Here is a 27,285-nt window from a genome sequence, read left to right on the forward strand (position 1 = left end):
GCTCTGTCTTGTAGACTGGGGGTGATTTTGAGGGGTGGGCTCACGGGAATATTACTAATCCTCTAACTCACAATAGCAAACCTCAATAGACTAGCCTTCCACACTACATGGCTCTGACTCAGCCATGGCAAATTTACTTATCGTGTTTCAGGCTAATTAAAATAAGTTTGTGGTAGCAATTTTACTGAAATTCTAGCTAACCTAAAGCAAAAGTAAATCGTAATATGCTATTTTCCTTATCTACTGAGTCGGAACCAATGTCAATTCTAGATTTGTCAAGAGTGCTCAGTACATTGATTATGCTTCCAAAAGCCAAATAATAAACATCTTTTAAATTATTTCACATGAGTAATATTGTTCACACACACCAGATTTCACCGAAAGGAAGCAAGGCACTTTTCCTTTTCTCTTCATATGTAAATCAGTATGTAAATATGTAAATCAGTAAATATCCATGATATACAGAACACTCTGCCAACTACTGCATTTAGGTGAAGGGTGGGAATATTTATTCTTTTCCATTGTATCTTTAAAATATTTTTATCATGAGTATTTTTGTCTGTTAAACATAGCCTCGGTTGTTTTTTCAAAACATTACTTCTCTTGCAAATAGTCTCGTATAAAAAATATATACTCTTCTTATAAGTTATCCAAAGAAAACCTGTGATATCTTTGCCTTTCTCCCAGGGGGAAAAATGCCAATTTATTTTACCTTTTATGGGGAAGATATACTCCTTCTATTCTGGAGATATTCATTTACACCATTTTCTAGTTGGTAAAACTCTGATTTTAAATATTTGACCATGTCAAAGTCAGAAATAAATTTACGAAATGGTACCTTGCTGCCTATTTCCTTATCAAAGTGTGTCAGCAAGAGTCCCATCAAGAAAATAGCTAGGAAAGCAGAAACTGCTCTAGATACCTCTATCAGGAAACAGGTAATTCTTAGAAAAATGGCTCAGAGGCTACTGCAAAATCTCATATCTCAGAAGTCCACACGCCTTCCTGCTGCTGCCAGAGGAAGGAAAACATGGCACCAACTTCTCTTCACCCTGCAGATCTGATACAAATGCATCTCCTAGCAGACTCTATCTCAGAACATGGCTGGGAATGTAGTTCTTAAGTGTCCTGCTATCTCCGTACGAAGGAGAACACAGCAGGGGGAGAAATGATGCTAAATTGGTAACAGATAATATGTAAGTAGGAGGTAGGACTGAGGCGAACTCTGTCCCAGTGGTAATGTCCAAAGACGTTTAAACTGTGATTTAACAACTCACTGTATAACTACTGAGATGAATAATAGTTCTAATCCACTCTCAGTTATCCATTTAGGGAATTTTCCTCTTTGATCCTCCCATTTTTATTTCCTTGACCACTTGGATAGGGAATTTAAATCCCCTAAATACTTCTTAAATACTAATTTCAATGATCTAACAGATAAAAACCATAAATTAAATTACCATATACCTGTATCTACATTACTATATATCTATTGAGAGACTATACTAGGTGCAAGGCATGTACTGAAGTCGCTCTGCCGGAGGCAAAGATAGCCCCGCCTTTCAAGTGTTCACAATTATTGGGAAGCAAAATAAAAATACAATCAATATAACTCAAGGCAGATTGTGTGCAGCTAACAAGAGGCCAAAGAAGAAGCAGAGCAGGAGAGATTCCTACGAAGTGCTCATGAGGAACTGGAGAAAGCCATGGGGAGGCAATGCTTTCTGAGATGGAAGGATTCTGACAGGTGGAATTGGAGTGAGGGGCGTGCCAGAACAAGAAGCCAGAGTGAGCAAAGTGAAGAGGCTGAAGAACTTGCTAGCATTAAAGGAGCAACAGATACTAGAACAGATGCCCACAGGGGCCAGCAGTGATGGAAATGAAGCAGCCCATGTGGAGACTGCGGCCAGAAAATGAATGCACAAGCCACCTAAGGAAGGTCCCTGGTGAAAACGTTGGCCCAGTGTTATCAGAGCTTCCATTGTTCAACCGAAGTGAAAACTCATATTCTAAAGTAAAACTCCAATTTTAAATTGTTAACACCTAATTAAAACTAAAACTAAAACAACTAAAGCCTATGCAAATCAAGTAAAACGCATCTATAGCCCATATATGGCCCCAGGGCCATCGATTTGCAACTTCTGGGTCAGATGCCCTCTACAACCCCATCCAAGGAATTCTGGTTTCAATCATGAACTTCATTTTCATTGAATAATATATGTTCATCTTTTAAAATTATGCATATTAAGCATTACCTCAGAAATTTTCTTCCTATAAATTGTGTGTCTTTGAGTTTCTTCATAAATCATTGTAGAACTCTTTAGACTTCCATTTGCAAGGGGCCTAGAGTGATGTGGAGAAGTGACAAGAAAGGGAAAACAGAAAGAAGATAATTAGAAATGCAGATTCTACAGACATTTACCAGTGTAACTAATATTTATCAATCTCTGAGAATTGAAGACTGATGATTTTATTTATTTTCACTAACCAGGGAGAGAATAATGAAAATTGTTTGTAGTAGAGGAAATGTTGACTTTCTGGAATAATAATTATTAATTACGTTAGCAGAGGTATATATACCCTGCTAATATACCCAATGAATATAGATACTTAAAATCCAGTCTACTGTAATGTATAAAATATTTCCTTCCATGTGTGGACATTCTTTATTTTCAAACATTGCTTATTAACTAATTATTTCCCCCAAACTGTGTGGTCATACCATCATACATAACAAAAAAAAAGGATAGTAATAACAGGGCATAGGTCAAGAAGTAAAAAAAATGCCTAAAAAGTAGCCTTACTGCTGTCTTGCTTTACAAGCAGTTTTAAACTGAGTTGAATGCCGTACCAGTGAAAAACAGATCTACGTTTTGTAAGAAATTTAACAAAAGACGCAAATAATATCGTAAGCCATTACATAAAGTTTCTACTTTCAATCAAACAGGCCAATGTTAATGCTGAATCAACTATGTTAATACTTCTGATCACATAAGTCTTCTATGTGTGATCTGCCACTAGGGGAAATCACATTTATCTGAATTTCAAGGAGGAGAGAACGCCTCAGGAGGATCTCTTTTAGTAGTGTCGTTATGTACTCAGAAAACATTTCAAACTAGAAACTTGGATAGATATTTGAATTGGGCCTTTCCCAATAGTGGTGCTTTTTCAATAAGATAGCAGAGTACCTAATGGAACATAATGAAAAAGATCAACAATCAAATCAACAATTTCAGAGAAAGAAAAAAACCACCTGACAATGTTCTCTTTGCTTACAGTTACCGCTTCACAGAACAAGCACTGTAGAGTGTAGGTAAGCATACATACTTTCAGTCTCAAAACAAAGAATAAAAATCTAAAAAGGTAAAAATGAAAATGTGTGCTATTCCGCTGCAATGTGGCTGAGAGTTATAAAGGCCCTATGAACAATATTGAGTTTGTGGCAGCACAATCACATCACGAAAGATTTACCTTCACTCTGCAAACTCAATATAGGGCAATAACAGTCTATTACAAGCAAAGCAATACAACATCAAAGGAATGTTTAAAAGAACCAGACAGAACCTTTAAATCAACACAATTGGGTTATCTTCCCCCAAAGGAAGTACCATGGGAGAGCTCATAGCATGGTTTTTCAAGAGGTATTACTAACTTACCATAAGTTATATTTAATACACTTTTAAAATGTGTTTTGTAATCTTTCTCCACTTTTTAGAACACAGAGCAATAAATTAAAAGAGAAACAGTCCCCAAAGAGAAAGAGACTGAGAGAAAAAATGACAATAATTTTATTCTTTGGGGTTTAATGTTTCAAATAATTTTTCCAAGCTGAAAAGGCTGTATTGGATCTTTTCCTTCCCAATTTCAATAAGATTCTTTAAATATGAATCTAGAGGAATAATAGTAATTAAAAATAATAGTAAGTGTTTACTATTTATATTTATAAAATTGATTCCAAATTCCATTAAAAATAGAAATATTCATCATAACATATTTGAAAAATAGTAAGACATCCTCTTTAACATCTCCAATAAAGAAGTAAGCAATTTTATTCTGCATTCTTATGAGTGAAATGAACATTTGACAGGTTGAGTTTCTTATCCAGGTCATGTCAAAAATGGTAATAGAATTTACTGTGGAGTAGTACTATTCATTGCTGGCAGTTCTCAGGCATTTTCTCAGCATTTTACTATTTCCACATGCATTTCTATTTTTAATTTATATAATAGTGTGTTTCATTTAATAAAGTATTGATATAAGATACTATTTTTCTATGTATAAAGAGATGTTACTTTTCTACATGTAGAGAATGGGTTTTGTTGTTATAAACTTTAAATCCATGCATTTGTGTTTCCCATGAGGATAAAGGGAATAACTGAGTATCATCAAAACTTCTCATCATCTGTTAATGTCTGATATTTGCACACATAAAGTCATACATTTCTACATGATGCTAATATAACTGCTTCTCCAATTCTTTCAAAAGTTTTTTGCCTTTTGTTTAGCATTTTTGTTTTGGCTTAAGTTATCCTGATTCATACCAGAGATATATATGCAAAAGGCTTTAAATTCCAGATAATTTGTATCTGTAATGGCTTTTCAGTACATGAATTTTTTAGTACTGAAAACACACCCACAGCAGGTGCACGAAACTGCCTGTAACACATGGCATATGGGAAAGTACTAGGGTTTGTCCCTTTTGATATAGCACGGTTTTATTGGCATCATACTGTAAGATTTTGTAATGAATCAGTATATGGATTTATACTTATATGTCTGGTGTTGGAAAATATTTAATTCATGTTTATAATGTTTTTAATTTTATAACCAGCTTCCTAAATTTCTTTTCAATTGACCTTTATGTCAAAACCATTTCATTTGAAATTGCCCATTACCAGATAATCTTTTCAGCTATCTGAGTTGTATTGCTCTTTTTCTTTTTTGAAGCATGTTCTTTTTTAAAAGTCCATCCAACTTCTTCATACTAATATTGTGAATTTAAAGGCAAAACTCTGAACCATATTTGTTACACTTGTGCCCAGGCAGTAAAAATTAATTTCATAGGTTATTACATACCCTTGGTGAGGTTTTTGGAATTCCATTATTTGAAACAATTGTTGTGAGTGTGACAGAATTTTCATATTTCATATTGATGTGATTAGGATATGTGTTCCCAACATGTGTTGGCAGGTTTAGCTTGTTAGCTTGTTTATAATCATCAGACCTGGTCCACTGAAATAACAACTAAGAATTCACATTTTTCTCCCATCCATTCAACCAATTCTCTCACTAAGATTCAATGTCCAACAAGAAGCTTCACGTCATATGCAGTTCCAATGTCATAAAAACAACCACATTGATATTTGTTCACTGCCTGATGTCAGCACAGTGGTTAAAAGAATATATACCCTGGAGTCAAACCTGACTTTGAAATTCTGCTCAACTACTTAATAGTCACATGATTTCTCTTCTATAAACAGAGATAACAGTAATATTTATAGGTTGCTATAAGGATAAAATCAGATTTTGCTTATAAAATGCCTAGCTCTATGGCATATAGTATGTCCTCATGAGATGTTAGCTATTCTTATTGAAAAAATATGTTCAGAAATGCTCTGACACCTTCCAATTAGCGTCATGAGTATTATAAAGTTTACCCAACTATGGAACCTACTGGCTGTGATAAAACAAAATAAGAATGTTGACTCTTGTGCAGAGATTATAGGACCAACACCTGCTGCCTAACAGTAGTGGGACTCATACCAAGTATCAATGAATGAGTAACCACCCTAAACAGCTATCACAGTCATAAGGCAGTTGGTTCTATAGTCTAGATCTGTTTAAGAATTGAACCAAGTCACCTGCTGACTATAACAGCCGTTCAGAGGAGTGATATAAAATTTAATGTTAGTGATTATCTCATGATATAGCATCATGTGTATATTGTTTTCCAAGACTTGCTTAAAGAACATTTTAGAAATGATACTCGGGGTAGTTTCAGTAATAGAAGTGAAGCACCATCTATTTTTACTCAATCATGGCCTGTAAAAAAAAAACAAACTGCAATTCAATGGCATCTAGCTCATCAATATTTTTAATTAAGGTAGAGAGAAGAATATGACTATTGTCAGAAACAGACAATTCATAGCAGTTGGCTTAACAGAAATTTTCTAAAAATAGATCATACTCTTTTAACAGTGAGGCTTGACATTAAAAATTACAATAAATGTATTATTAAAGTTTTATTAATTTTCTTTCAACATTTGTTATTAATTGACCAAATTTATGCTTGTGTTTTATTTGGGAATATTGCTTCTGCTGGACTGGTATGCCCCTTTTTGTCCTTAACCACTTCCTATAAAGTGGCAAAAGTAGACCATCCTTTCACTATTTCCTGGTTGATTGCCATAACTATCTTAGAACACACCCTTCTTCCCTCCCTAAGACAATTCTATGAGTGGCACAGAAATAGTTGAAGTTAACACTATCTTGGTAGGTACATTCAAAGTTCATTAAATATATATTCATTTCTTTTATTTGTGATTACATGTATTTATTTGGCCTTACTCTGAGTCTGCTATTTTCCTTCAAATTCCCTGTAGGCAGAATTTATATTTTCCACCTTTTTTCTCCTATTTCCTCTGTACTTGGTACAGTGCTCTTCAAAAGCACTTAAATATGGCATATAGTATGTACTCAAGAGCATAACAAAGGATAGGATAGGTTTGTCTAGGATCCATTAAAGGATCAAGATGTCTTTAACGGCCTGAGTGGTTCAAATTCTCACACTTTATTATTATTTTTAAAAATTTTAATAGGGATCAAAACCTTTAAAGAATTGATACTACTCTGGTATATTTTCCCATATTGCCCAGCAAATATGAATATGTAAATCAATAAATTAATGCATGAAGACAGATAAAAGAGTTCCAGGGTCTTTCTACAAATCACAGCCAATTAGTGCAAACTAAGAATTTCTAGTTATTAAGACCAATAATCTTTGTGGCCTTCTCAAATACAAAACAAAATGTAAGTATTATATTACTTTATATCTCAATGGAAATTTATAAGCAGGGTGAGGTTCCCATTTATCCTCAATCTAGAGACGATGATAGTACTGATGATAAAAACAAGCCCAAGGACCTAAAACAAGTGAAATGTGTCCAATGACTTCAAAGAACCAATTCTAGGTTTACTATGCTTGTATCTGAGAGATATCTGGGATCCTGGATGTGTTAGAGGATGACCTCAGTCTGGGAATTAAACCCACCTAAACCCCCAATATTCGTCAAGATTAGACTAATCTCTTAAAATTTTGGGTGAGATGCCAGGATTTTTCAAATTAGGTGCTGACTAACTAATAAATACCCAACTACCCTTACTGCTTCCACAGCCTAAGGTGCCAGCCACACAGCTGCATATGATGGTATATGATAGATTATTCTACTTACCATCCATGTTCTAACCACTCTCTTCTCCTGTTACCCTTCCTAACAAAATTCTAGGAATCCTTCAAGATCTGGATAAAATATAATTTCTCTTCTCAATTATTTCAGGAGTCATTTCCAAACCTTACCATTCACATGCCCATCACCTCCCTCCCTTCAGCCATTTGCTTATTCAACAAATATTATTTGAGCATCTATTATGCTCCAGGCACTCTTCTTTATAACTTGGTCTGAGCCAAACAGATAAAACTCTAGCCCTTGTAATGCCTAATTTTTTTTTCAGCATCCGAAATCTTTTTGATTATGTGCTGCCAAAGCAAACACTGTAATGCTTAATTTCTATTGGAAGAATAATTAACTATTCTTTCTATGTTCTCACATTACATTATTATTGCATTTGTCACAATTATTGTAGATAGTTGTTTATATGTCTTTCTTACTGGATAGCAAGGACCAGATACCAATTATCTTTTCAATTCTTATCACCAGCACCCAGCACATTGCCTTGCACCATGACATAAGGGAAGAGGCAAAACATACTTTACAGTTTGGAGGCTCCCTATTAAATTTGAATTTGCTCAATATTTATAATTTCGTTACCAATTGCTGCTTAAAAAACTAACCTAAAAAATTAGTTGCTTAAAACAATGCTCACAATTTTATAGGTCAGAAATTTGGAAAGGGCTCAGTGGGGTGGCTCATCTCTGATCCACGTAGCTTCAGCTAAAGCTATGGTGGCTGAGGCTGGATTATCCTCTTTCGGGATGCCTTCTTCATTCACATTTTCGGTAACTTGCAGCAACTAGTTCTCCTCTCTCTCTGTCTCTCTCCCTCCCTCCCTCCCTCTCTCTTCACATAAGTTCTTATCCTTCAGGGCCTCTCCATGAGATATGGGCTTCCACAGCATGGTGGTCTTAAGATAGTCACACTTCTTACATGGTGGATGGTTTCTAAGAGGCAGAAAGCAGAACTGCCAGGCCAGTTAAGGGCTACACCAGGAACTGGCCCTGCGTCATTTTCTAATGGTCAAAACATCATGAAGACTGTCCAGATTTAAGGAGATAAGGAAATAGACACCACCTCTTGATGGTGGAGTGGCAGGTAGTACAGAGGGCAGTGGAATGACCATATTTTTGTGGTCATTGTAGAAAAATACTTTCTGCCATTATTTATGATAGATGTCTAATATGTCCAGTCAGCCATAATGTGTTTAGGGGACATATCAGCATTGAAGTCAGATTTAAATTGTTACTGAGCAAAAGTAACCTACTCCTATCTCAAAGATTTTATTCTCATATACTAAATGGGTGGTGATGAAAAACAGTGAGCAAGCAAGAATTCTAAAAAGTTCTAATATCAATATTTTAAAAAACATATCTCAAAGTTATTAAAGGGGATTTACTAAGTTTTTCAAATTAAAAACATTTGATATCTCAATTGTGTTTCTTCTAAAACTTACACAATTTTGAGTTATTTCTTAGACATGTATTTCTCATTAATGTTTAACGCAACTGTACAGTTTTTAGTTAAGATTATCCTTGATCCTTGGGCTAATCTGAGAAGGTTCCCCAAATCAATCCCAACAGGAATAAGAAGGCCAAGCACGTGTCACCTCATTTTCTAGACCCCTTTCATAGTATACTATATTATGTGCCCTGATATTTGTTTCCAGCTGCTTATAGTCCTTTGGGGAATTCAACTATTTATTATGGAAATAAGAAAACTGGCCACATAGTAGAAGGCTAAAAAATTGTATTTGGGGGGGAAATTATGGGTATGAATATTCAATTATGGTTTTGTGAATGTATATCTGTGGTGTTTTAGTTTAAGTCATCAACTTTTCATTGATTGTACAGCAAGTTTTTCATTGCTCTTTTTTACCCTATTCATGTTATAGTGTCTATAATATAACACTTTATGTTAAAATCAATCTCTATGTGGTTTTAGTAATTCAAGGTGGCATTTATAATTTTGTTGTAATATGAATTAGTATGAGTTTACTTAAATGGTCAGCAGCATTAATACAATGCAAGGCATTGCCATAATTCAGGTATAGAAACTCTGGTTTATTACTCAAGGTTGAAATCCCTTTACTTATAATTTTCCTTAATAAAACATTCAAATTGAAAAGAAGCCAATATCCCTGAGGAAACTACTGAAATGTCTCTACAGAGAAGAAAATCAACTACTGAAGCAGACTTTTTTTTTTTTTTTTTTTTTTTTTGCTGTACGTGGGCCTCTCACTGCTGTGGCCTCTCCCATTGTGGAGCACAGGCTCTGGATGCACAGGCTCAGCGGCCATGGCTCACAGGCCCAGCCACTCCGCGGCATGTGGGATCCTCCCAGACCGGGGCATGAACCCGTGTCCCCTTCATCGGCAGGCGGACTCTCAACCACTGCGCCACCAGGGAAGCCCTGAAGCAGACATTTTTGAGAACCAAATTAAGAAATTTGGCCAGAAAAAAAGGCAGTGTGTATTTGGACCTAAGGAGTCGGTGAAATAATGCTGAAAGAACCCTGTTCACCCTCTGTGCATTTGCAACACTATAGGATGGGCTCCAGGAGTCCTGCCTTGTTAATATGCCACTCCTATGACCCATGCAATGCATATGATGAGGGTGACGAGGATGTATTTACTTCTAAATGTGGTTATGTTTCTGTGTGCTGCCATTAATGGGTATTACCATAAACCAAATCAATAATTTCACAATACTACTTGAAAACCAAGATTCGTGGTAGTGCTTATACCATAGCAATAAAATAAGTCTAGGGTGCGAGAGCTGAATTCTTCCTCTTATATTGCTTTACAAAGTTTTAAGCAAAATAATCAAAAAGAAAAAAGCATTCTAAATTAGCTATACATTTATTTGTTTCAATATTTTAAAAATATTTATTTATTTATTATTCATTTATTTATTTGGCTGCAGCAGGACTTAGTTGTGGCATGCAGGATCTTCAGTTGTGGCATGAGGGATCTTTAGTTGCAGCACTTGAACTCTTAGTTGTGGCATGTGGGATCTAGTTCCCTGACCAGAGATCAAACCCAGGCCCCCTGCATTGGGAGTGCAGTCTTAGCCACTGGACCACCAGGGAAGTCCCTATTTCAATATCTTTAAATCTAAGCTTTATGTCTTTCCTGAACATTTGGAATAATCAAGTTGAAATGATTTAGTGATATCACAGCTCAGTTAAGTAAAATCTCAGGATATCTTCCATCTTATGAGTCTGTTAAAAATAGCCCTCTAGGGCTTCCCTGGTGGTGCAGTGGTTGAGAGTCCGCCTGCCGATGCAGGGGACACGGGTTTGTGCCCTGGTCCGGGAAGATCCCACATGCCGCGGAGTGGCTGGGCCCGTGAGCCATGGCCGCTGAGCCTGCGCGTCCGGAGCCTGTGCTCCGCAACGAGAGAGGCCACAACAGTGAGAGCCCCGTGTAAGGCAAAAAAAAAAAAAAAAAAACCAAAGCCCTCTATTCTGTAATAAACCATAATGGAAAAGACTATGAAAAAGTATATACACACACACACACACACACACACTAGATCTTGGTCTCTAATACCATTTTGCAATAAAAGGAATCAGGGCTCCTTGAAAAATGGCTGAGTCCGGAGCTGGCATAGGAAATACACAAGATGAGCCTAGAACATCTTGTTAGGCCAGAAGTAAGGAAGTGCTAAAAATAAATAAATAATGGAATATGTTACAAAGACTAGGGAGAAGCTTGAAGGTTTCCACTGATCAAATCAAGAACAATTTGAACACAAGATAATTAAATACACTAATGAATTATAAGCAATTCCAAAAAATTGGAAATCATGGTTCATATCAATAATAAATAGATAAATAAATAAATAGGGAAGCAGGGAGTACTCTAGATTACATTAAAATGTTAAATACCAACTGGTAAATTAGGAGGGAGTGCAAGATATGGAAAATCAGTATTATGTAATCATCACAGTAAAGACTGGATCAGACCAGAATGATCAATGGAGAATATACTGGGGGAGAAATTTTGATGAAGAGCACATTATTTGCATAGTCTTAAAGGGTCTCACCATAGTTCCAAGGGAAAAATGATAATTATACAGTGGAGAAACTAGACAATACATTGACTGGGTGATCAAAATTAACATCACCAATGAGGAGTATATAGGCATCATATGCCTTCAGATAAGATACTTTGAGAAGGCCATAATATCATCTATGTAGCATTCTGAGCAAAGAGACTTAGAGAATATAAGCATAAGTTAATATTAGATAAATGCCAAATGAGTAACATTCTTTAAAAAATAAAAGATGGGGGCTTCCCTGGTGGCACAGTGGTTGAGAGTCCGCCTGCCGATGCAGGGGACACGAGGTCGTGCCCCGGTCCGGGAAGATCCCACATGCTGCAGAATGGCTGGGCCCGTGAGCCATGGCCGCTGAGCCTGCGTGTCTGGAGCCTGTGCTCCGCAACGGGAGAGGCCACAACAGTGGGAGGCCCGTGTACTGCAAAAAAATAAAAAAATAAAAAAATTAAAAGATGGGAGATTGTAGTCTTCAAAAATGTAAACAGTATAAAAGAAAAACAAAGCAAGATTATGGAAATGTTCTGGATTTTAAAAGACCACAAAGACTGCCAATCAAAACTATGAGATATATCACCTCACATCAGTCAAAATGGCCATGATCAAAATATCTACAAACAATAAATGCTGCAGAGAGTGTGGAGAAAATGGAACCCTCCTACACTGTTGGTGGGAATGTAAATTGGTACAGCCACTATGGAGAACAGTATGGAGATTCCATTAAAAAATAAAAACAGAGCTACCATGTGATCCAGCAATCCCACTCCTGGGCATATATCTGGAGAAAAACATGGTTTGGAAGGATACATGCACCTCAATGTTCATTACAGTGCTGTTTACAGTAGCCAAGACATAGAAGCAACCTAAATGTCCATCAACAGATGAGTGGGTAAAGAAGATGTGTAGATATATACAATAGAATATTACTCAGCCATTAAAAAGAATGAGGGTCTTCCCTGGCGATCCAGTTGTTAAGACTCCATGCTTCCAATGCTTGGGGCACAGGTCCGATCCCTGGTTGGGGAACTAAGATCCCACATGCCATGTGGTGTGGCCAAATAATTAAATAATGAAAAGAATGAAATAAGGCCTTTTGAAGCAAAATGGATGGACCTGGAGATTATCATACTAAGTGAAGTAAGTTAGAGAAAGACAACTATTATATGATATCATTATATGTGGAATCTAAAAAAAAATGATACAAATGAACTTATTTACAAAACAGAAACAGACTCACAGACTCAGAGAAGGAACTTATGGTTACCAGGGGGTAAGGGTGAGGGAGAGGGATAGATGGGAGTTTGGGATTGACATGTACACACTGCTATATTTAAAACAGATAACCAACAAGGACCTACTGTATAGCACAGGGAACACGGCTCAATATTCTGTAATAACCCAAAGGGGAAAAGAATTTGAAAAAGAATAGATACCTGTATACGTATAACTGAATTACATTGCTGTACACCTGAAGCTAATACAACATTGTTAATCAACTATGCTCCAATATAAAATGAAAATTAAAAAAAAAAACAAAGCAAGATTACAGAAATGTTCTGGATTTTAAAATAGTACAATGACGTGACAACTAGACGCAATACCATACCCTAGAGTGGATTATAAGATGGTAAGTGTGATAAAGGCATTCTATCGGTCTTAAATTTACTGAAGTTGTTATCTGAACTGTGGTTATGTAAGAGAATATCCCTATTCTTAAGAAATATCCACAGAAGTATTAAGGCGTAAAGGACCATGATATATATATAACTCATCCTGAAATGGTTCAAAATTTATGTGTACGCACATGCAGAAAGAGGGTGAGAGAGAACTTGAGCCAATGATTAATCAAATGAGGTAAAATGACAATAAGAAGTGAATCTTTGTAACAAGTATTAGGATGTTATTTGAACTATACTTATTCTTTTTTTAACATCTTTATTGGAGTATAATTGCTTTACAATGGTGTGTTAGTTTCTGCTTTATAATAAAGTGAATCAGCTATACATATACATATATCCCCATATCTCCTCCCTCTTGAGTCTCCCTCCCACCCCTCTTGAACTATACTTATTCTTGCAACTTTTTGGAAAGGTTGAAATTATTTCCAAATAAAAAGTTAAAAATAAAAAACCAGCTCTGCAGAAGCAGCATACACAAGAAGAAAAACATTGCTGTTTCCCACTGGCAAATTTACTCCAGCATGTAATGGAGTATGCCTAAAGCCATTATGCAGAAAACTAGGAATTATTGTGTGCCCACATCTCAGGTGAACTTGATTCCGATTAATGTAGTAGGCAGTCTTGGTAGTTAACTAAACTGCCTTCAAATCAAAGGCAGTGTAGTACAGGCCATGGGATTGGGTTAACTGTAAAAAACCTCGTTCTTAAGTCCCTAGGTGATACCTGACACACTCAAGCACTAACTTTGTAGGCTTGGGTACAGAAGATAAGCAAAAAGTCACACAGTGGTTCCTCTGCATTTGGCCCAGCAGCCAAGTTTAAAAGGACAAACAGGCTGTACTGCATAGAAGGTGAAATGCTTAAATGTCAGAGAAGCATTGTTAGGACCTATCTGTATGCACAGAAACTATCATGTGTTCCAAAAAGAAGAGAGTACATTTCATGAAGGGAAATGAGAATAAAAGACTGTATCCTGTTTTACCATTCCCAGAAGACACAGAAAAAAATCTTTTAACAATTTAGATGTGTTGACTTTACTGACCTATGTATTGTGTCAGTCTCAAAACCAAGGGAAAATATACAAAGTGTTTACATATTTCTATTTGAAGGCACAACAGGGAAGCCAATTGGCATTAGTCTTCACTTTTAAAGGTGGCATCTACTTTCTAATAAATTTCAGTACATCCTCAAGAGCTATAAATCTTGACTGATTCTTTTGCGTTGTATGCTCTCCACTACAGGCTTTTATGAAAGGCTGGTGAAAGATTTATTCCCTCTAAAAACACATTAGCTAAATAAAGCCTTTTTTATTGCTTGCTGAAGATACTTTTTTTGTTTTTCTTTTATTTCATCTTCTTAAAGTGTATTTCCTGTACAAATGGAATTATTTAGTTGAAGTTATTTGTAAAATAAAGAATTTATTATACAGTGATGAATAATTGATTCTTTGTCCTTTTCTCAATAAATTGAGATTCTTTGGATAAGATTGATAAGCTCTTCAAACTCAGGTGGAATTAACAGGGAGAAGTTTTAAATAACTGAGAGTTGAAGTTGTCAGAAATGGGACAAAGAATACTGACAGAGGAGGGGGGTTCTCTGGCTTGCTTGGATTGGGTGGCTCAGTACTGCCACACAATCTTAGGTACCCCTCTGTACCAGTTCTATATCAGTTTTGAAGTATTTCTCACTTTATAAAGCTCTTTGTTCAAAACAGCAGGCTTCTTTTCTGTATCATCTGTTTTTTTTTAAATGAGTGAGAAGATGGCAGTTTGGTTAATTCAATGAAGCAGATGTGAAAGGGAAGAAAAGTTAGGGTCTTAAATTGCAGTCCTCTCTATTAAAAATACGTGGGGCATTTTCTCCTAGGGCAAGTCATTACGTTTCTTAAGATTTGTTTACTCTTATTTAAAACTTGCAAAACATAAAGAATTAAATTGTTGAAAGAGATTAAAACTATCAATATTTACATGAGTTTCATTTAAATAATAAGCAAATCCTAAGGAATATAGATCTCTGAGCCAGAACTCCCACCTTTGTAGTTAAGTTTCCCTGAGTAAGTTACTTTGCTTCATTAAGTACTTGCCTCTTAAGTTTCTGAAAAGACTAATTGAGATAATTAACAGGGCCTGATAAATAGTAGTTATTGGTGTTTTCACTACAATTATATGCAGAGTATTCTGTTGACCATACATCAGTCATGGTAATGGATCTGCTCACACCACTTGAACTGTTCTTTCAAGACCCCTTGTCCCATCATTGTGTCCTTATTTTTCCCAGGTGCTATTATAGAGCCTCTAATACCTTTGGGGATTATAAGTTTACATGTCTGGTTCTTCCTACTGAGATAACAAACTCCTTCAGTGCAGAGATGATGTTTGTTTTGGCTCTGGACCTTAGAACAGAGCACAGCCTGCACTCCACCCAGAACTTGTTAACATTTATTAGGCATTAACCAGTGCTAGGCCCTGCTGTAAGTGTCTAACCAGTGTTATCTCAGTCTTTTTTTTTTTTTTTTTTTTTTTTTGCAGTATGTGGGCCTCTCACTGTTGTGGCCTCTCCCCTTGTGGAGCACAGGCTCCGGACGCGCAGGCTCAACGGCCATGGCTCACGGGCCCAGCCGCTCCACGGCATGTGGGATCCTCCCAGACCGGGGCACGAACCCGCGTCCCCTGTATCGGCAGGCGGACCCTCAACCACTGCGCCACCAGGGAAGCCCTCTCAGTCTTGAATGTCATCTCATTCTACCTCTATGAGGTGGGGAGGATTACAGTATGATCTTAATTTACAGATGAGGAAACTGAGGCACTGAGAAGTTGAAAACTTGATGAAGGGCACACAGTAAAAGGTGAAGCTGGTGATTTGATACCAGCTGTCTTTCCAGAGAGCCTGCTTGCTTATCCATCTTGCATATTGCCTCTTAGAGACTATGCAATATATATAAACATTCGGACATGCTCCCATTCTTCTTAAGCAAATGATAAGATCTCCTTAGGCAAATGGTATAACCAACAAACCACGTGAAACTAGCTGGGGCATATTCTGTACTTTGTTCTAAGCAGAATAAGACAAAAGAATACTCTTCTCCTTAGATTAAGTAGAGAGTATTTCTTAATCTTAAATGAGAAAATCGAATCCCAAGATTTTGTAAAATCGAATCTCTCAAAACATACATAATTCAACAAAGTTTCCTCTGTCTAAAACACCAAGACACGAGAGAGATCCACACGTCTGTATATCTGAAGGGGGATGGGTGCTGGAACACACAGAGGAGGTGGAAATGGGGGAACAGGGGAGGTGGTGCCTGTGATCCCATCCCCTGGCTGTGGTAGCTGAGCCCTCAGACCCAAAGAACCCAGCAGCAGGAAAGGTGGTGCGTGTGACCCCAGCCTCCCTGCCAAAGCAGCACCCATGGCCACAGGGAACCAGGCATCAGTGGTAGCAGGGTTCATCCCTCCAGACACAGTAGCACCCACAACTCCAGCCCCTTGCCCCTCACTTGCAGCCCACAAATGTGACAAACCCCAGACATGGCAGAGGTGCCCCAACCCTGGCTCCCACCCTACCCTCCACCACCCTCCACCATAGTGGCAGTGCCCAGGACCCAGGCCACCCCAGATGTCACAGAGGCACCTGTCATCCTAGTGCCCCAGATGGCAACATCAGCAGCAGCAAGGCACATGCTACCCTGGAGGCACAAACAGCAACAACAAGGGCACCTGCAACACCTCCAGCAGAGACAGTGGTGGGTAGGAAATGCCAATTCTCAAATATAGCCAGAGGCAGCTCAGGAAGGGTGTGTGTGTTGGTGGGGGGGGGGGGGAACTGTGATACAGCGCCACCTACTGGGAAAAAGAAAGGCCTCTACTGACTTGCTAATTGTCAGAATCAAAGTTAAAAAAGCTCTACCTAAATAAGAAAGGTGTTCACTACTTCAAATGTGCCAGCAGAAGAACAACTCATCAAGTATCATGAGAAACCATGGTAACATGATATCACAAAAATAAAATGACAATTTTCCAGAAATCAAACTTAAAGTCACAGAATATTGTGTTCTAACTGATAAAGAATTCAAAATAGCTGTCATGGAGAAACTCAATGAGCTATGAGAAAACTCAGAAAAGCAGTTCAATGAGCTCAGGAATAAAATTAATGAAGAGAGTAAATACTTTACCAAAGATATTGAAGCTAAAAAAGAACCAAACAGAAATTCTGAAAAAGAAGTCAATAAATGATATGAAGAATGCATTAGAAAGCATTGAAAATAGAGCAGGCTCAAAGACAGAAATCTAGAAATGATTCAGGTAGAAGAGAAAAGAAAACTAAGTATTTTAAAAATGAAAAATTCCTAGGAGAACTATCTGACTGAATTCGGAAAGGCAGCACAAGGATAATATTTATCCCAGAAGGAGAAGAGAGGGATAAGGGAGCAGAAAGTTTATTTAAAGAAATAATAGCCAAAAACTTTCCAAACCTGGAGAAGAAACTGGATACATATGTTCACAAAGCTAAAAGAAGGTCTAATTACCTCAACATGAAAAGACTTCCTCCAAGACACATTATGTTAAAGCTGTCAAAAGTCAGTGATAAAGAAAGAATTTTAAAGGCAGCCAAGGAAAAAAGTCAGCAGCCTACAAAGTAACCTGCATTAGGCTATAAGCAGATTTCTCAGCAGAAACTCAACAGGCCAGGAGAGAGCGGAATGACAAACTCGATATATTGAAAATTTAGAAATTGTCAGCCAAGAATACTCTATCTGGCAAAGTTATGAAGGAGAAATAAAGGCCTTACCAGAGAAACAAAAACTGAGGGAGTTCATCACCACTAGACCCGCTTTACAAGAAATCTTGAAAGGAGATCTTCTACTTAAAATGAAAAGGCAAAAATACACAAAACTTTGAGTAAGATGATAGACAGAATCAGAAAACTGCAACTCTGTATCAGAATAGGTTGTTAAACATTTAATTACAGCATAAAGATTAAAGGGAAAGAAAAATAACAATAGCTACCTCAATTGGGTAATAAACTTACAACATAAAAAAGTGATAACTTGAGATAACAAAAACATAAAAGGGGAAAAGGAAAAGTACAAAACCCATATAGGCAAATGGAGATACGATTCTATCAGAGGAAAAAGGACTATTTTATCTGAGACCTTTTATAAAAACCTCATGGTAACCACAAAACGTAAATTAGAGCAGAGACATGAAACATAAAACAAGAGGAAACTGAGAAAAATATCATGGAAAACCACCAAACTAAAATAGCAGACAGAAATAGAAGGGAAAAAAAAGGAGATATAGAGTGACCAGAAAACAAAAGATAAAAGACAGTACTAAGTCCTCATTTATTAATAATCACCCTAAGTGTAAATTGATTGAATCCACCAATCAAAAAACAGAGAGTAGCTGGATGGAAAGAAGACCCAACTATATGCTGCCTCCAGGAGACTCATCTCAGCTCTAAAGCCAAACATAGGATCAAAGTGATGGGATGGAAGATGATACCCCAAGCAAATGGCAGCCAAAATAAAGTGGGTGTAGCCATACTCATATTAACAAAGTAGACTTCAAGCCAAAACAGTAGAAAGGGACAAAGACAGACATTATCATTCATCAAGAAGACCTAACATTTATTAATATATATGCACCTAATATAGTAGCACCAAAATATACAAAGCAATTATTAACAGACCTAAAGGAGAAGTTGACAGCAAAACAATAATAGTAGGGGCCTTTAACACCTCATTTACATCAATGGATAGATCATTCAGACCAAAAGTCAACAAGGAAACAGCTGCCTTAAATGAAACATTATATCATATAGATTTAATAGATATATACAGAACATTCCATCCAAATGAGTAGAATACACATTCTTCTCAAGCACACATAGAGCATTCTCAATGACAGACCATATATTGGGACACAAAACAAGTCTCAATAAACTTAAGAAGACTGAAATATCAAGCATCTTTTCCAACCACAATTGTATGAAACTAGAAATCAACAAGAAAGAAGCTGAAAAATCACTAATACGTAGAGACTAATTAACATGCTACTAAACCACTATTGGATAGACAAAGAAAAATGAAAAATCAAAAAACACCTGAAGACAAATAAAAATGAAAATGTGACATACCAAAACCTATGGGATGCAGCAAAAGTGGTATTAAGAGGGAAGTTTATAGCATACAGTTCTACACAAGAAACAAGAAAACTCTCAACTAAACAATCTAACCTTAAATCTAAAGGAACCAGAAAGAGAAGAATGAACAAAGCTCAAAGTCAGTAGAAAGAAAAACAAATAATAAAAATCAGAGAGGAAATAAATGAAATAGAGACTAAAAAGACAATAGAAAAGATCAGTGAATCTAAGAGCTGGTTGTTTGAAAAGATAAACACAATTGACAAAACTTTAACTAGACTAACTAAGAAAAAAAGAGAGAAGGCTCAGATAAATAAAACCAGAAACCAAAGAGAAATTATAACAGATATGAAAGAAATGCAAAGGATTATAAGAGAATACCATGAACATCTATATGCCAATAAGTTGTACAACCTAGAAGAAATGGATAAATTCCTAGAAACTTACAACCTTCCAAGTCTGAATCATAATAAATAGAAAATCTGAATAGACTGATCACTAGTAAAGAGATTGAAACAGTACTCAAAAACCTCCCAAAACACAAAAGTCCAGGACCAGACAGCTTCACAGGTGAATTCTACCAAATATTCAAAGAAGATTTAATACCTATTCCCTTCAAACTCTTCCAAAAATTGAAGAGGAGGGAATGCGTCCTAATTTATTTTACAAGGCCAACATTACCCTGACACCAAAACCAGACAAGGGCAACACAAAAAAAGAAAATTACGGGCCAATATCTCTGATAAATATAGATTAAAAAAATCATCAATAAAATATTAGCAAATCAAATACAGCAATACATTAAAAGGCACATACACCATGATCAGGTGTTTTATTCCCTGGCTGCAAAGATGGTTTGACATCCACAAATCAATCAACATGATATACCACATTAACAAAATGAAGGATAAAAATCATATCATCATTTCAATAGATGCAGAGAAAGCATTTGACAAGATTCAATATCCATTTATGATAAAAAGTCTCAATAAAATAAGTATAGAATGAACATACCTCAACATACTAAAGGCCATGTATGACAAAGCCACAGCTAACATCATAGTCAATGGTGAAAAACTGAAAGCTATCCCTCTAAGATGAAGAACAAGACAAGGATGCCCACTCTTGCCACTGTTATTCAACATAGTATTAGATGTTCTAGCCAGAGCAATTAATCAAAAAAAAAAGTATCCAAATTAGAAAGGAGGAAGTAAAACTGTCACAATTTGAAGATGACATTTTATATATAGAAAACCCTACATATTCCACACACAAAAAATATTAGAACTAATGAATGAATTCAGTAAAGTTGCAGGGTACAAAATCAATATACAAAAATTTGTTGCATTTCTATACACTAACAATGAAAGCAGAAAGAAAAACTAAGAAAACAATCCTATTTACAATCACAACAAAAAGAATTAAATACTTAGGAATAAATTTAACCAAGGAAGTGAAAGACCTATACACTGAAAACTAAAAGACATTTCCAAAAGAAATTAGAGAAGGCACAAAGAAATTGAAAGATATTCTGTGCTCATGGATTGAAAGAATTAACATTGTTAAAATGTCCATATTACCTAAAGCAATTACAGTTTCAATGCAATCCCTATCAAAATTCCAATGACATTTTTCACAGAAATAGAACCAAAGAAAAAGTCCTAAAATTTGCATGGAACTACAGAAGACCTCAAATAGCCAAAGCGATCTTGAGAAAAAAGAAGATGGAGTTATCACACTCCCTGATTTCAAATTATACTACAAAGCTATAGTAATCAAAACTGCATGGCATTGGTGGAAAAACAGACACATAGATCAATGGAACAGAGTTGAGAGCTCAGAAATAAACCCACTCATACATGGACAATTAATTCATGACAAAGGATCCAAGAACATATTGGGTTGGCCAAATAGTTCGTTCGGGTTTTTCCGTAATGTTACTCATACATGGACAATTAATTCATGACAAAGGATCCAAGAACATATTGGGCTGGCCAAATAGTTCGTTTGTGTTTTTCCGTAATGTTACGCAAAAACCCGAACGAACTATTTGGCCAACCCAATACAATGGACAAAAGATATTCCCTTCAATAAACGGTGTTGAGAAAACTGGACAGGTACATGAGAAGAATGAAACTGGACCACTTTCTTACACCATACACAAAAATGAACTCAAAATGGAAAGACTTGACTGTAAGACCTGAAACCATAAAACTTTTAGAAGAAAACATAGGTAATACACTTCTTGACATTGATCTTAGCAATACCTTTCTGGATATGTCCCCCAGGCAAGGGAAACAGAAGCAAAAATAAACAAATGGGGCTACATTAAAATAAAAAGCTCTGCACAGCAAAGGAAACCATTAACAAAATGAAAAGACAATCTATCAAATGGTAGAAGATATTTGCAAATCATATATTTGATAGGGGGTTAATATCCAAAATACATAAAGAGCTCATATAACTCAAAAACAACAACCATAGGAAAAACAACTTTCTTAAAAAATGAGAAGAGGGTGTGAATAGACACTTTTCCAAAGAAGACATAGAGATAGCCAACAGGCACATGAAAAAATGTCCAAAATCACTAATTATTATGGAAATGCAAATCAAAGCCACCTCACACCTGTTAGAATGGCGATTTTCAAAAAGACAAGAAATAACAAATATTGGAGAGGATGTGAACAAAAAGGAATCCTCATACACTGTTGGTGGGAATGTAAATTGGTGCAGCCACTATGGGAAACAGTTTGGAGATTCCTCAAAAAATTAAGAATAGAACTACCATATGATCCAGCTAACCCACTTCTGGGTATTTATCTAAATAATACAGAAAACTAATTCAAAAAAGATATATGTACCCTTATGTTGATCACAGCATTATTTACAATAGCCAAAATATGGGAACAACCTAAATGGATAAAGAAGATATGGTGTATATATATATATATACAATGGAATGTTACTTAGCCATATAAAAGATGAAATCTTGCCTTTGTGACAACATGGATGGGCCTTGAGGGCCTTATGCTAAGTGAAATAAGTCAGATGGAGAAAGTCAAATACCATATGATATTACTCATATTTGGAATATCAATAAATAATAACAGACAAACAAAACAGAACAAAAACACATAGATACAGAGAGCAGATTAGCGGTTACCAGAGGGGAGGGCAAAATGGGTAAAGGGGGTCAAGTGTATGGTGTCAGGTAGAAACTAAATTTTAGGTGGTGAGCATACTGTAGTGTATACAGAAGTTGAAATATAATGATATGCACACGAAACTTACAGGTTATAAACCAATGTTACCTCAATTTAAAAAATAAAAAGAAATGGTATTTCAGCATAACCTCTAGCTACACAACAGAGAGGCATATTCCACGTGTGCACCAAAATTGACAGAATGATTCAAATTCTCCCTGACATCAAGGAGAATCAAATCTGATAGGGAAATACAAGTTTGTCCACTGAACTCTTGGATTTTGTGTGAGAAAAGAGATAAAATGCTCCATGAACATTATATGGATTATACATTATATGGATGAGCATTATTCTAAGTAAAAAGCAATGTGGCACTTCAGGCAGAATAACATTTTCAAGCTATAAATGATTGTTGGCCACCCTCACTTTGTTTTCCCTTTTCCTTTCCCTCATCCAGGCAGATGGTCTACTCTCAATTCACTGAGCTCTCTTTTCTCTACACTTCCAGAAGAGAGATTGTGCCATGATGGCAAAATAGTCACTTATCAATCTTATTGCTTTTTTTTCCTGCTGTACACGGGCCTCTCACCGTTGTGGCCCCGTCCCGTAGCAGAGCACAGGCTCCGGACGCACAGGCCCAGCGGCCACGGCCCATGGGCCCAACCGCTCCACGGCATGTGGGATCCTCCCGGACCGGGGCATGAACCCATGTCCCCTGCATCGGCAGGCGGACTCTCAACCACTGCGCCACCAGGGAAGACCTCAATCTTATTGCTTTGATTTCTAAAGCCTAACCCCTTGAGACAATGCAAGATGCCTCCAAGGCAAAATCATGATGGGATTAGGGAGGCCTTTCTCCCAAGACTTAAAAAAGTTTCCAGTATGGGAGGGTGAAACATCAAGAGAAGGATAGGGGAGCAGAGGTTTTGGGGGGTGGAGAGAAGTGCCCTGCCCTCTGTCCCTGTGGAGCCAGAGAAGAAATGCTGCACAGAGCGTTTACAAAGGTAGGCCACAGACACATTTATAGATTTCCATATTCTCATGCATATTAAAAGCACCAGAATGATTTGCACATGGCAAAGCATAGTGGAAAGTGATGGGGAGTGTCACCCAATTTGACAGAGGCCTGCCTAAGATGAGAAACAGGGGCATCTAAGTGGTTAGCAACCTGTACAGGGGAATGAGAAGATACCATCAACCCCACAGATGATTTCTTGGTCAGCTATACCCCAACTCAACACCTTGGACTACGTGACCCCATCCAACTTAACACACATCCCCCACAAGATGACAGAGAACCACAGACTGACCAAGATTAATTGCCCACAGCCCTCGAAATTAGCTTGTACAAATGAACTTGTGATCTGAGAATTATGTTCAATAACAATGTAGACAGGAAAGTCCTAATCCTTTATACTTAGTAAGAAACCTTAAATAGTATCTACCATCTATCTCATGGGGGAAAAAAGGTTTTAAGAATTCCAGGAAATATTTCTAGGAGCCAACATACTACTAGGAGTCAAAAATAGCTTAGATTCAGGCTTCCCTGGTGGTGCAGTGGTTGAGAGTCCGCCTGCCGATGCAGGGGACACGGGTTCGTGCCCTGGTCCAGGAGGCTCCCACATGCTGCGGAGCGGCTGGGCCCGTGAGCTGTGGCTGCTGAGCCTGTGCGTCCGGAGCCTGTGCTCCGCAACGGGAGAGGCCACAGCGGTGAGAGGCCCGCGTACCACACACACACACACACACAAAAATAGGTTAGGTTCTTACAGAAACTCCTACTAAATGGATTGCATTATCTGCATCAGATATAGTTTTTCCTCTGCTTGTCAAAAAGTCTTTTCCATTTATGTCAATATTTAAGTCTTACAAAATGACAGAAACATATCTAAAATTCTGAGGGGTTATTTTAAAAACAGTGTCTTTGTGACATTGTTATTTTACTCTTCTCCATTTTCTTATATTCCATCCCAGGATAATACCAGGATGTAATTAGCACTGCACTTAGAGAATAATATATTCCAATATTGAGTATAAAATCATATCAAGTTTTAAACACTTTTATTATTAAGGGCAGTGATCCATAATAAGGCACATAGTTAAGTCTTATATAAAAGAATGTAGTCCATTTAATCCTTCCATTTTTAAAGGCTGTGGATTTTATTCATCACAAAATGCCATTGGTTTTTAGCTTTTCCTTCTGGGATGTTTTCCTCTCTAATTTTTCAGCTAATTACTATCTTCTCGCTGATTGGAGGACTGAAAATACAGTTACTGCCTGGGCTCTCTGACATCCAGGTAGACATCTTGGGAACACTGATGGAACTGATAACAGGCCATTTTATAGGGCCTTAAAAGCTACTCAAGAAACGAACAAGGTCCATTAGACTTTCTGTCATGCATATGATGGGGAAAAATATACCACCATAAGATCCACTCAATTGTGCCGCTGTGACAGCAGTAGCTATTGTGTGTGAGAGGTTTGGGGAAGGTGGCTCCACCTTGGTGTTTATGCTCTGCTGGCTAGTGGGAGTTTCGGGTCCGGCATCCTAACAGAAGGGGCTTTGTGATAGGCTATCAGTGACAAACAAGAACGACAACGTGCAGCCCAGTGGTTTTGACAAGAAGGAGAAGCTCAACAAAAGGAGAATGACCTGCTTCAGTTTCCCATTTCAGTCTAACATTTACTTCCTCACACAAAGCTTAGCTTGGTGTGTTGCTGTCCAAATCACATTTGAACCTTGGACAGAGTGATGAGAGTCGAGCTGAGATATTTTAAGTGGATTTCTTTTCTTTGTACCCTGCTTTGAACTGCTTTTAAACCTACAGATGTTTGGCAGAGTTGTCCAAACGAAGAAACTGAGAGAGAGAAACATGGAAAAGTATGTTCCCAAATTAATGTTTTGTTTTTACACATATGGTGTGTGCACTTGTGTGTGTTAAATATATCCTATAGCCCAGCCTTTGATGTATATATAATAATCTAATAAATAAGCTTCCTTTTTTTCTTATGAAAAAGACTGATTCTTCATCAAGATCTATATATAAACTCACTTCCATAAATATTTATTGAGCACCTACTACTCAATATTATACTACATCTTGATGGGAGAGACAGATGCAAGGTAACCAATACATGGAAACTGAGACATGTAGCCAAATAATTACAAGGTATGATATACCTTGTAATCAATGCCGCATTCCCTATCAAGGCACTTCCAAGCTTTTCCCATATTCATTAACTCAACAACTCTACCGTCTCACCTTCTCACTTCTGACATGACATCATCTGTTATGTGAGAAAACCCAACATGAGAAAAGTCACTTCGCCTGTCATCATATAGAAGTTATTTAGAAAAAAAAAGATAATGTGTCAGAAAAGCAGTGTAGGTGCCTGTTCAAATGGAACCAAATAGAACCTAATGGAAATTAGAGCTAGTCTTCAGCTTTAAAGTTAAAACTCAAATTCAGTGCTATAGCAACATGTGAACATTCTCTTGTCTTACTCCTAATTTCTCCCATCACTTATTCCAACTTTTATTTCATTTTTATAGGGAAAGTAAAGAAAATGAGCAAGTTTTAGCCATACACTTTATGCCAAGCCCTGTGCTAGCATTTTAGATAATGTGTCTCATTTAATCTTCACCACACCCCTCTGAGGTCAGTAGTGTGATCTTCATACAGATGGGGACACTGAGGCTCAGCAAGACCTCACAGCTAGATGGGATTCAAACACATGTCTGCCTGAATAGAATGTTCTCTATGCAGGACACTGATACTCTGTCAGTCTGGCTCCTTCCGTTGTACATAGGACAGGAAAGGAGTCAGGAAGGATGGTAGCTGCTTATGAATGACATCTAGTATTTCATACCTTTATAACTGACACATGTTCAAAAATTCCTTTCTTGGGCATTTCCCTGGTGGTGCAGTGGTTAAGACTCTGCGCTCCCAATGAAGGGGGCCTGGGTTTGATCCCTGGTCAGGGAACTAGATCCCACGTGCATGCTGCAACTGAGTTTGCGTGCCACAACTTAAGAGCCCGCATGCTGCAACTAAGGAGCTGGTGAGCCACAACTAAGGAGGCAGGGAGCTGCAACTAAGGAGCTTGCCTGCCGCAGCTAAGACCTGGCATGACCAAATAAATAAATAAATATTTTTTAAAAATAATAATAATTCCTTTTTTAAAAAGCAGTCCTTAAAAAGTAGTCAATCTACTACCCTGTATCACTCCTTGCTTTCACTGCCAAATTTCATTTTTGAATAATTTAAAGACATTTTAAAGCGCAGTTTTAGATTTAGAGCATAATTGAGCAGATAATACATAACACTCCATGTAGCAACTCCCCCCCACCGCAGTTTCCTCTATTATTAACATCTTGCTTTAGTGTGGTTGAGTTGTAAGCTCAAGGGGTTTTAACAAATGAATAGTGACATGCATTCATCGTTACAGTACCATCTAGAATAGTTTCACTACCCTAAAATCCCCTGTGCTTCACTTACTCATCCCTTCCTCCCCCTGAGCCCCTGGCAACCACAGACCTTTTTACTGTCTCTATAATTTTGTCTTTTCTAACATGTCATATAGTTGGAATCATACCATATGTAGCCTTTTCAGACTTGTTTCTTCCACTAAGCAATATGCATTTAAGGTTCTGCCTTAGGGTCCTTAGGAGTCTTTTCAGGACTTGAGAGCTCATTTTTTATTGCTCTAAATATCATTTTTTCAACACAAAATTGTAACACCTACAAT

General features: G+C 37.1%; 1 long non-coding RNA gene across 1 annotated transcript in view; it reads right to left on the reverse strand.

Moving 5' to 3' along the window:
• The window catches only part of LOC132500232 (uncharacterized), a 145,112-nt gene that overhangs the window by 21,678 nt on the left and 96,149 nt on the right, over positions 1–27,285 (reverse strand). Inside the window, exon 2 of the long non-coding RNA XR_009533994.1 lies at positions 2,256–2,343. This is a non-coding gene — a long non-coding RNA (uncharacterized LOC132500232). The remainder of the gene's footprint in view (positions 1–2,255; positions 2,344–27,285) is intronic.

Source organism: Mesoplodon densirostris, chromosome 1 (assembly GCF_025265405.1).
Source record: "Mesoplodon densirostris isolate mMesDen1 chromosome 1, mMesDen1 primary haplotype, whole genome shotgun sequence".
In the NCBI taxonomy this organism is placed as follows: domain Eukaryota; kingdom Metazoa; phylum Chordata; class Mammalia; order Artiodactyla; family Ziphiidae; genus Mesoplodon; species Mesoplodon densirostris.